This window comes from Cinclus cinclus, chromosome 2 (assembly GCF_963662255.1).
Source record: "Cinclus cinclus chromosome 2, bCinCin1.1, whole genome shotgun sequence".
In the NCBI taxonomy this organism is placed as follows: domain Eukaryota; kingdom Metazoa; phylum Chordata; class Aves; order Passeriformes; family Cinclidae; genus Cinclus; species Cinclus cinclus.
Window position 1 is genome coordinate 110,285,476 of NC_085047.1, and position 12,703 is coordinate 110,298,178.

The following is a 12,703-nucleotide window of genomic DNA, read 5'->3' on the forward strand; positions in this document are numbered from 1 at the left end:
TTGTTGTTGTTAAGGATGGCATGAACAAGGGAAAGCAATGAATGCATCGTCTTTCATTGCCTTGGCAGGATAAAAGCTCTGAAGGAGCTCAGGCATGCCCGGTCCATCAAAAGAGAAAAGAAGAGATAAGCAGATACCATTATCTCCAGCGTGCAAAAGAGGGACCGAGACTATAAGAAAGTGTCACAGGGAAGGCAGAAGTAAACACAAAGACAGCCATAGAATTCCTGGAACAGGGGAGGAGCAGGAAGGCGTGAGGCTGGGAATTGACTGAACCCTCCATGCAGTCACTCTGGTCACTATTTCTCCTCTCTTCTCCCTGGGGTGAGCAGGAAACTGGATTATGCTCCCTCAACTTCTGGGTGCACGTGCACATGCCCAGGGAGAGACTGCAGCTAGACCAGGTAGAGAACATAAGGGATGACACAATGTGCATAAATGGAAATTTTTTCCCAGTTCAAATTGTCAGGACAGAAGACAAGGTAGGAGCATGCAATGGAGTTAGATGTACTCCTGACTCTGTGCAATATGTACACTTTAATTGCCTCAGTCCTAAAAACACAGCATTCTGAAAGCACACTGACCCTTGTGCTCTCAAACAGGCACACCTCTCCAGTACTGTCCTTCTCTTGGCACAGGGGGACAGAAGAACATCAGAAACTAAAGATCCAGGGCAGCTGGAGTGAAGAAAGGGAACCCAAAGACAGAAAAGGCATCTCCTGGTGGACCACAAAGCGTAGAGGCTGAAGGATGCAAGGCAAGGGGCAAGGGGGAGAATGGGAGATAAATTTATGATGAATGGCATGGGAGAGGCAATTGTGTCATTGAAGGTCAGAAAAGAAAAGGGCAAGTGCAAAGAGAAGCCAGCGGGACTGGAGGAAGGAGGGAATATGCAGGAGGAATTGGGCAATGAGATCTCCTTGGAAAGACGAGTGGTGTTGGAGCAGCAGCACCACAGCACTCTGGGAGGGATTCACAGCTCCATGACCTGCACACACATCCAGAGGCTGATGCTGCCTTGCAAGTACAAACCTACGTGTCCCGAGCAGGGACTATTTCTTCTGAGCAGCAAAGAAGCTCAGAAGTTGCTGCTCCTGCTGAGGGGTTTGGCACTGGCAGGAGCTGTTGTCATGTGCATTTACAAAGGTCCCCACCTCCAGCAGTACCCAAGCACACCAGGAGCTCGACCTGCCTACAGTGTGTGATGTTCACTGCTAACAATTTTGTAGCTCATTTCAACAGCCCCTGCCTGTTCTGCTGCATACTGTGCACTGAGGGGAAAGCTCCCAGCACAGCCATTTAATTCACATTCATAACAGGAGATTATAATTTTCAAATATTTGTCAAGAATTTTCAAGAGCCATGCCAGAAATTATTTCTACATCAGAGGCACTTAAAAAGTGCAGGAGAATGCCTGGAAAAGCTGAGGTTTAGATTGCAAATACTGTGGAATCATGACAGCTTTTCACTGAGAGTTGCAGCACGTGCATTTGCACTTCTATTATAAAACCTTATTCAGCTGCTGAAGGGGCTAAAGCCATTCTTAGGCTCTCTAAAGGATCTTTTTAATTCTCAGCTCTCCCTGTGGGAGGCTGGAGGCCAGCTATTCTTTCCACTTGAAGAGTAGGTACCTACAATTCTTGACAAGCAAAGTTCTTTGTAGGCAGACAAAAGTAGGCTAAAAGCAAAGATGCCTGTTTTTCACCACATACAGAAACTGAGAATTGTTGGTTCCGATCCTATCTTGTCAACCCATTTCTAAAATATGTTAAAGATGGTTATTCTTGAAGAAAAGACCTTTATCATAAGCAAAAAATAAATATCTTATTTATATTGCTCATAACAGAGAATATAAAATGTCACTAATTAAACTATTCAGAAAAGGCCAATTGTTTAAGTGCTCACCTATGACAATTTAAAATATTCACTTGTTCATGTATCAGTGGATGAAAAGTAACCCTCTAGAACAAGTTTATAACAATCTTCTCCTAATTTTGCGTCAATAGTGTTCTCAGGTATGTCCTGGACACAGCTGGTAGATTTGATGGGCAGCACGGTCCTGATGCAGAACCCAAACCTTTGTCCTCCAGACTGTACATTCACAAAATGATCTGATGACAGATCAAAGTAGTTGAACTCCTGAAGAACCAGGGACTTAGCTCAGCCATCATTGCAGTGCTAAGCTTCCTAAAAAAAACTTCTTAAATGTCCAGCCTCCAAAGAGAATAAAAATATTCAATAAAGCATCAGAAAACTACCATTCTATACCTTTAATACAAACATTATTATACTTTTAAATATACCTGATTTTGTTTTTGTAGGCAGAGTTTGTTCCTTACTGCCTAATTTTATCTCAGAAGACTTAGCTGCCTAAATCAATATTTAGTGCAATGATTCAGTAAAACCACCTAATACAACATGTTATAGAATCACAGCATCTTAATATTGTATTTTAAAAGACATCAGTTCTAAGAACTGGGATGTATGAAATGTGAGCCTGGAATTATCCACCCTAATTTTTGCACACTAGATAAAGTTTATTTCCATAAATGAATACCTGTAAAGCAAGACAATATTTTTATCATTCCTTTAAATCAAGTTAGATTAACAGATTAGGAATCATTCACCATGTTTCAGCTAATAATATGGGGTTTAGTTTATAATAAAAAGAGGATTAATAGCCAACATTACCCACATGATCTATTCCTTATGCCACCAGCCCTCCACTACCTAGGATAGCCTGAGCCTGACACCACAGGCAGGAAAACCCAGTGGCAGAACTATTGCAGACTCAAGAGTCACTCTGGCTTCCCTGTAGCACATTCCAGTTTTTGCAAATGCTCATGAGTTGAGCTGGCTCCTCACAGATAAGATATAAAAACAGTGACACAGTCTACTCATGGCTGAATAATCTTCCCACGGGCTTTGGGGACTGAATGATCCTGGCAGTCAGACTCTCAGAAACTCAATTTTCTAGGTCTTAGGCAATGTTCTTTATACCATATCCTCCTTGTCAGCAGAGAAGAAAGAAATGAACCCTTTATTTTCTAGTACTTTATTTAGCAGCTTTTTGCAACATAACATTTTAAACTGGCCTTTAAGGATGGGAAACAGCTTCATGTATAAAACAGCCTTCCTAGAGGCAATTAATGAATCCAGAGAATGATTTTTTAAAAAAAACCATAACTGTTATTTGAGTTTGATTTTATGATATGTTTGTTGTACATTTGTTGAAGACCATTTGAGTTTTTGTTTGAACTAGAATACACTCCTAACACAGCATAAAATATTAAACATTTATATTTTCATAATACTATTCCCTTCTCCAAGCCATATATTCCATCTGTTAAGACAAGTTCTTAGATCTTTCAAATGTTCATCCACTTTCAAACCAAGATTCTCAGAGTCCTGCTCCAGCCTGTAGAGGCATGCTGTGTTTTTTTGTTTGTTAGTTCTTCAGTTCCTCCCTAGTACCCAGCATTTTGAGCTGTTATATTTTAAGAGAGGCAATTTTGTCATCTGCAAGTCCATTTCATGATGCTTTTTTAATGCTCTTGTTAATAAAAAGGGAAAACCCAGTGCCTTTCCTTTTATGATCTTGGAATTAATTTTCCAGGAAAAAGAAAAATGAAACAATCCTTCTTTCTGGTTGCATTTGAGATATTTACCCTTGACATTTGTTAGTTGTTATGAGCTTTTCTCCTGCATTATCTCATTTCTTATTGGGAAGGTGAACTTTTTTTCACGTTACATACTGCTCTCATAAGTTTTACCACTGACAAAAATACAGCAGGAGTGAAGCTGGTGGTTTTAAGCAAACTCCTTTGTTTTACTTTCACTCTCAAGCAGAAATAGCTCTTTGCAGTAATAAGTTTTATTTTAAAGAGGCACTCAGTGTGAGGAGTTCCAGTTGGTGATACACTTCTGACTGTTGCATACTGTTCTTCCTTCTAATAGATGCAGAAAATCATTAAGTTCTAACACTCCAGAGGAGGAGCTTTTACTTGGTAAGATGGACAGAGCTGTCCATCCTTGCCTTCAAACCATTCTTCAGTCCCACCACGTGTGTGAGCAGAAGAAAACTGACAGTCTGAAGCAAACCAGTCACATCCAGACTGCACCCAGTCAAACAATGTGAAACTCAGCAGCTCCTGCCCATCACCACCACTGCAGAGGAAATACCAACTACAGCAGAACAATCTTGGATCCTATCCCTGAGTGTCTAAGAATGTGATATGTCTCCTCCAGAACACGACTGCAAGAAAGTCAAATAAATAACCATTGTGACTCAGGAAGAATTCATGCAAAATGCCCATAGGGGAAGAAACACCTACTTGGAAGTCAGTGGCTGTTTCTCAAAAGGGTCATTTCATCCTAATCCTTCAGTCTGTACCCTCAGGGGAAACCTCCTGAGGATGAGCCTGGTAACTATAGACTCATTTATAACTCTGCACAATCCCAGAAATAAGAGGATTTTCAGAGATATATTTTTGACATTTTATAAACTCTCTTGTCCACTGCTAACCTCTTCATGCTGTACAGGTTATAGAGTACAAGTCTCTCTATTTATTTGCCCCAGGAGGGAGCAAGCCTGAAATTTCTCCATATCTCATGCACCCTCCTCTCTCCTGCACTGAGGAGCCCCATTCTTCACAGGGACACATCACCTGCACTATTAAGCACTATAACTAACCCAAATAATCAAATTGGTACATACCCAGCTAAGCTCTGAGCCATCATCCTCCATTCATCTTTATCTTACAGGCTCATAGAATCATGGAATAGTTTGTGTTGGAAGGGATCTTTACAGATCATCCAGTCCAACCTCCAGATCTTTGAAATCTGTTGCTTTTATTTCAGAACAATAGCTCTGTGTGTCTGAGATCTTTTCTGAATTCTTCAGCTATGACAGCTGGCATGTTAGGAAATTATTTCTTCTCCCTACAAGCCTCATAGCTACAGCAAAATAACCAGCAATACCTTTATCTGATGTTCCACAATCAATATATCTACACTTTGTTAAGGTGCTAGAAAAGCCATACTATACTTTACAGTTATTTATTAGTTTTTAATTAAGCATGCACAATATGTCTATCATTTAGCAATACGCTGCATATACATGTATGGCAGGGAGGGACTGAAGACTGTGTGGGTTTTTTCACATTTATTCCTATGTGAAGAGCTGTGTAGTTGTACCACTGTATTAAATACTTCTATATATTTATTTAATACTTCTACTAAAATTGACACTGATAGCTCATATTTTGATTACCATAGGATCAATCTTTTAACTGTAATTCGCCTGTGTTGAATACATAACCCATTTCTGCTGAACAAAAGAACAGAATTTACAGATTATTTCATCTTGCAGTGCTAGGGATTTCTGTGAAGTTGAAGTTCACTGCATACATGGAAGGAATAGCAAGTCAAAGCTAATTAGTGCAGTGAGAATCTGGGAGGAGAAGTTGCTTTCTGTCTTTGAAATTTGCCACATCTTGGGTGAGCTGATCAGGCACTGAGTACTTCGTGACAAGCTGCAAAGCTGATTATACACTTTTGTTTCCTATGTGTTTTAAATGATATTTCCACACTAATATGCCATTGTTCCCTAAGTGAGAATGTGCTGTTTACTTAGGCAAGAAAAATACTCTTTTTTTGTGTGTGTACAAGAAAGTTGGCTTTAAAATTTTGCATTCATAGAAGCTGAGTAATGCACTTAATGGTAAGTAATTTTTTTCCCTTTACTCCCCAGTAGGTTTTAGTGAGAGAAACTTCCTTATGAGATGTGTCAGAAGCTGGTGTATTACAGCTATGTGGGAAACAGTTATGTAGGCAATTGTAATATTTATTAAGCTTCAGATTTTATATAAGCTACAACTTTCAGCTTGTATTTTTCCTTCATCAGATAAAGAAATCAGGGATTCAGGAAGAATAACAGAGCTTCCTAGCATGTTCAAAATTCAGTGTGTCATGTCCTGGTGTATGAAATTGGAGATATTCCAAACAACATTCATTGAAAAACAGCAACTTTTTCTTACTATACAATTTTGTATCCAGACAATATGAGTGTAAATATTATTAATCAGAAATTTAGATGGTCTTTCACAAACACAAGAAAGGGAAATGAGGAAGGTAACAATGCCTTTCTTGTTTCTCTGCTTCTCTTGCTGTCTCTGTATAATATGAAGATAGCATAAAGTCTGTAAATATGCTCTAAGTTAACTTCAGTAGTGTCACAATAGCAATCTTCAATTTCTCATCTCCCTTTCTGGTCTTTCACTAGAAGATTAGATAGTTAGGAAACCATATTCCTTCCAGAAAATAAACAGAGTTTGAGAAAACTCTTTTCCAGAGAATTAAATTTTGAATTAATCAGGTACTTATCCCAGATAGTAAGATATACTGACATGACTTAAAATACTTGATACTAAAATTTGCCAGTGAGGGCATCTGTGTAACTTTGAAGGATGACCTTTGCACACCATTAAAGGTATGCAGAAACAGATCAGTCACATGTACAAATTGAAAAAAAACCCAGGTATGTTCTTGATGAATTCTTCACATGTATGAGATGGAGCCAATCTGTAATTTATTTGCTCTTGCAAGCACCATCAGCATCTAAATTCAGCATTCTTAGGGCAACTCCAAGATTCTGCATATGAAAAACACAAGTGTGATAACCTCTTCATTCCCAGAGTCCACGTGAATATTTTAAAGCAATTCTTTGAAGAATAAATTTATGCGTGGCTCCCAAGAGCAATTTGGACACAGAATTTTCAATCTACACATGAAGCAATGGTTGTCTTGTAATTTCTGCTCCCTGATAAAATGATATAAGCCATTCAAGGAGGGAAATGAACAATAGTGAAGTCGAGCAGTGAGGATCTTCGTGTGCAGGACAGACACTCACTTAGAACATCATCCAGAAGAGCTGGAATCACACAAATGTCCACAAACACTAAGCAAAGGGCATAAATGTGGTTCAAACAAACAGCTGTTTGCTATTAGAATGAGGGTTTTCAAGTACTGTGTAGGTAATACTTGGACAGTGGAGCCCATTGTTTAGGATAAGTTAAAGAAACCATTCCTGGAAAGAATTGTTTGTGGTCAGACTTTCATTGTCACATTTCTTTTCTCACCCCATCTTTCTCTCTCTTTGGCTGCTGTGGCACCTCATCTATGTCTGGTAAAACAGATCAGTGGTTGCCTTGAAGCCCACTGCAGGCAGCAGTCATTGTATCTGCTCCCTGAGCACCTCTGGTGCTGTGGGCAGCACATTTCTCTTCCTGCGACCCAAGTTTGTGACCCACTTGCTCCTGTGTGCTGCCTGAGAGAAACCGTGGTGGGCTCACCCTGGCTGGGTGCCAGCTGCCTGCCAAAGCCACTCTGTCACTCCCCACCTCAGCTGGGCCGGACAGAGAAAATACACCAGAAGGTTCATGTGTGAGATGAGGACAGGGAGAGATCACTCACCAGTTACTCTCACAGGCAAAACAGGCTCAACTTCAGGAAATTAATTTATCAACAATCAAATCAAAGTACGGTAATGAGAAATAAACCCAAAATGTAAAAAGTACTTTTCTCTCACCCCTCCTTTCTTCCTGGGCTCAGCTTTACTCTTGATCTTCTCTACGTTCTCTCCATAGCAGTGCAGAGGGACAGGAAATGGGAACTGCAGTCACTTCACTGCATATTTTCTCTACCACTTCTTCCTCCTGAGAGGGAGGATTTCTCAAACTCTTCCCTGCTCCAACATGGGTTCTTTTCATGGTCTGCAGTTCTTTATGATTTGCTCCAGTGTGAGGCCCTCCCTTGGGGTGCAGTGCCTTGGGAACAATCTGCTCCAGCATTGGTCCCCCAAAGGAGTCCGAAGTCCTGCCAGCAAACCTGCTCCAGCATGAACTCCTCTTTCCATGGGGTCATAGCTCCTGCCAGGAGCCTGCTCTAGTGCACCTTCCCATGGGGTCTCAGCCTCCTCTGGGTATCCACCTCTTCCAGCATGGGGCCTTCCATGGGCAGCAGGTGGATCTCTGCATCCCTGTGCCCCCTGTGCCCTGCAGGTGGATCTCTGCATCCCTGTGCCCTCTGTGCCCTGCAGGGGGATCTCTACATCCCTGTGCCCTCTGTGCACTGCAGGGGGATCTCTGCATCCCTGTGCCCCCTGTGCCCTGCAGGTGGATCTCTGCATCCCTGTGCCCTCTGTGCCCTGCAGGGGGATCTCTACATCCCTGTGCCCTCTGTGCACTGCAGGGGGATCTCTACATCCCTGTGCCCTCTGTGCCCTGCAGGGGGATCTCAGCTCCAGCCCCTGGAGCAGCTCCTGCCCCTCCCTCTGCACTGACCTTGGTGTCTGCAGGGCTGCTGCTTTCATATCTCCTCACTCCTCTGTTTGGCTGCTGTTGAACTACAGGGTTTTCTCCCCCCTCTCTTAACTAAGTTATGCCAGAGGTGCTCCCATCATTGCTGATGGGTTCACCCCTGGCCAGCTGGTCTGTCTCAGAGCTGGTTGGTTTTGATTCCATAGGACACACGGGAAACTTCCGGCAGCTTCTCACAGAAGCCACCCCTGTAGCCCCTCAGTACCAAAACCTGGCCCCACAAACCCAAGCCAGGGTTCTTCCTGGCTAAGTGGGCCATTGCTCACCTTGCTTGCAGCTGCAAAACTCAATTCTGAGCAGACACCCCACTTGTTGAGAACCCAAATTTTATTTCACCTAACATTGTGAGGCTGAAACTTACTTTTTCTCTGCAGCTACTGGAGAAAAGAAAGCAGCTCTGGAGGGCAAAGGTGGAATGGGGCAAGCTGTGCTCAGGGAGTGCTGCCTTTCCCCATGGTCTGCCCAGAGATGCCAGGGAGCCACCTCTGATAAGGTGCCTCATTTGCAGGGGGTTTCAACCTAGCAAGATGAATACAGCTGAAATGAGTATTATTTACCATGTTAGGAGCCTCACTCTCCTTTGAAATAGAGACAGACTTATGATGGATTTAGCCCAGTAAGTAGAGGCTGGAGCTGTGCTGTTGGCCGCAGTCTTTCAGCCATATGGTTTTGATACTCATAACAATCCTCGAATTAAGGTTCAAGGAAAACTTCAAAGTCTACTATTGGTGAAATTAATACTATTAGTGGCATTAATCTGTGGACTTCAGTTGGATTCTCCATCTGAGAAGAATAAGGAATTAGTCTTTTGTAATGATATTTAGTCACAAATTAAAATCCTTAAGAACTGCTGGCAATTTGGTCCATCTTATTCAGGGGGAAAAAATAAGCACAAAACATGGATAACTTTAGATTTTTTTTCTGTCATTTCAGAAAATAAAGGAATAATTACCTTGTCTCTGGGAAGCTAAAATACATTATTTTGCCCATTTTTGTTTTGTTTTATATTTCTGTTAAAGATGTTAAGATGTTATGTTATAGATTTAAAAAAACAGAAGTACATGTAACCATGTCTTACTGCATGTGCATCTAAAAGAACAAACACAAGGAAAAAGCAGATAATTAAAGGGATGTTATGATATGAAATTTAATTCTCATTTTAACTAGGAAATAACCAGCAATAAGGTTAAAAGCAGAAGAACTCCAGAACTATAGTAGTTTAGATTTCAAAAAGAAAATTAACTTGTAGATATCAGATTTGTCCATTTGGTCTCAATTTGTAACTGAGAGTAGTGCAAACTACAGAAGTAGTGACAAGTCAATTTAACATCTAAAGAGCATTTTGCTTGATATTAAAAAAAGCCAAACCACAGAAATAATGCTCTTTTTATAGCATAAACTTTAGCTTTTGTCCATTGATGTTATTCCACATATTTAGATTCTAAACTGCATTTACCTTCCCTAAAAAAATGCTATAGAAAAACGAATGGAAAAGAACTAGTGTGCTGAAAAAAGCAGATTGTCTCTGGATGATAAAGTATCTACTTAAATATTGTTTCAGTAGACCAACTGATATGTGTAGTAAAAACAGACAAGCTTTGATGCATACAAGCCTGTTTTCAGATCTAATAAAAGATATTGTCCCTCTTTACAAGTTCTGGCTTGCTTACTGCCTTATACCATTCTGGCTACAAAGACACAGCTATTGCTCAAACATTATTGCTACTGTGAACCTTCCAGCCAAAATAATACTGCTGCTGCAAAAGTCCTAGTGTAAGTTACTTCACATTTAGCCAACATATTTTAATGTAATTTCTCAGAAAGGCTACAGGGCTACATAAAATACAGCATGGCACGCAGTTAATCTGCATTATGTTCTGAAGTGACCTGTCACAGAGACATAATGGAATAGCAATAGCAGTTATCAAAATTCAGTCTTTACTAATCATCCATGCAAACTGACATTTGCTTACTGTACCATTTCATCAAAAGAGAAATAATGGGGGTTTTTGGACAATGGGAATTATTTTTGCAGGTAACTGGCAATAGAGTATAGCTGGTTGAGAAAAAACTTCTAGACAAAGTAAAAAAGGAAAGAGTGGAGTGAAAACACATAACTAAAGGTTACAAAATCCTACTAGTCTGTGTGCTTCTCTATAAAATCCCTCTTTAGACTGAAGAAAGAAAATCTTTAGTCACAAAAAACCACCCTAGCTTTACACAATTGCAAACTTTCTTCCTGTAAATATTTTGGATTGAAGCTTTCTCAGAAGCTATTTTTACGAATCTCAGATAAAACCATTGATACAAGATCTGAAATGGACCCGTGCTTCTGTTCAAACCATGTCAGCATGTTTGTTTCAAAATATGTGGTTTTCACTTAAATTATATTTTCCTATTGTTTCTGATCACAACTCGTTTTTTTCTTTTTCCATTCCAAAAGTGTAGTAGCAACCCTTCTCCTTTCAGACTACTCTGTTTTGAAGTTTTGAAATCTTCATGGTTTCTTAATGACACTGGTTTCACATGATCCCATTGTCTGCCTCTGCCTGTTGGTTCCCCTTGATGTTTTTTTTCAGCCAGTTTCAGTAAACCCTGAATGAGGAAAAAGGGCTTTCAAAGAGATACTAATTCCTACAAAATTTTAGGAAGACTACTAGGAAGAGGAGGAAGAAATGCCAAAGAAATGCCCACTGTTGGAAAGGGAAGTACAACTGAGTTATTATTCCTCCTGCTTGCTATTAGCTAATTAAGCTCCTGACTAGCCAAGCATAACCAACATAAACCAGGCACTTCAGCACATGAGGGATGTAATTCAGGGCTGGAGGGAGATCAGGGCTGGAAGGAGATCAGGGCTGGAAGGGTGTAGGATGCTCAGCCCTAAGAAAACAAGCTGCTTCCGTTCTGCTGTGCCCATAGCAACGCTCGTGTTTACAAACCCTACTGAGGAGAAAATGGCCATCGTGTGACGTGTGCTGGATGGGGTTTGTGAACAACAGGCTCCCTCAAATCCCTACCAGTGCCATGACAAACACTCTGTGTGCAGAGAGGAATTCAGGAAAGCTGAGGAAATTGCAGTAGTTTACAAATCTACAGAATTTTTTGCTTTTTTTTTTTTTTATAAACAATGTCCTCATTTAGCACATTTAGGAACAACATTGACAAGTTTTAAGAACAGTTTCCCTTCTTCCCTCACTCTACTCTTAAGGCTGGAAGGAAGTCAAACTTCTTCAAGGTTCATGTAGATGAAGAGGACCATATGGTTGTCAAATCAATTTTTTGAACTCTGTCCAAGTCCTCCGAGATGGATGCTTTTCACATGGACACCACATGGTTTATCTGAGGACAGTTCAGCTGGAATGAACTAGACAGGAAAAACAGTTTGAACTGCTCCCTCTCCAAAAGATAGGCAAGATGCTCTTTTAGGCCTATAAGCAGACTTTTTGACAAATGGTCTCTGCAACATCTTCTAAGCATTTGGTAGGCACACTGAGAATTTCTGTTCATGCTGTTCATTTAACCCATATGTGTACAACTAAATGAATAACATGAAAATGCCACTCCATGTTTCTCTTATCACAAGCATTGTTCCTAATTAGATAACATCCTTTCCTCAATATCAGGGACCACAGGTCCCCCTAAAATATTTTTCTTGTAACATTTCTATGATTTCTGCCTAAGCAACCATTCTTTTGTACCTATAGGTATGAAGTGCAAACTGGATTTAACTGCTTCTATGAGTCTTTTAAGAGTGACATTATGTCCATTCCAACATGACTGTTAATATCTCTTACAATCAGAAAACAGAAGTTGAAAGATGAAAAGGTACCACTATGAAGAGAAGTCTTACACTGATGTGAGGAATGGTAATTAAAGCAGTCAGGAGAAACTCAGGAGAAACTAAAATGAAATATCCATACTGGACCTTTATTTGCAACAGAAAATGGATAGAGCATCACTCTGGAGAGTTTTTACAACTTTTTGACACATCATTATCATGGGATTTTTTTCCCCTAATTTTGAATGTTAATTTATATGTACAGTAAGTACTACCATACAACCTGTTGTTTTCTAAGCACTGGTGGACAGTGTGTGATGCAGCATCCAAGGGGCTGAACCAGGAGAAAAAAAAATCTTTTGTGGGTTTGTGGAAAAAATCTCTCTCCCATCTGTTATTCCTCCTTCTGCTACCCCACTGCAAAACTCCACAGTTTTTACTCTTCATCAGCAGCATTATAAATTTCATTTTTGTCTACTCATGGAGCAGTGCAGCATCAACCAGAGTCTAAAAACTGGGGATAAACACACCCATTAACATAGAGATT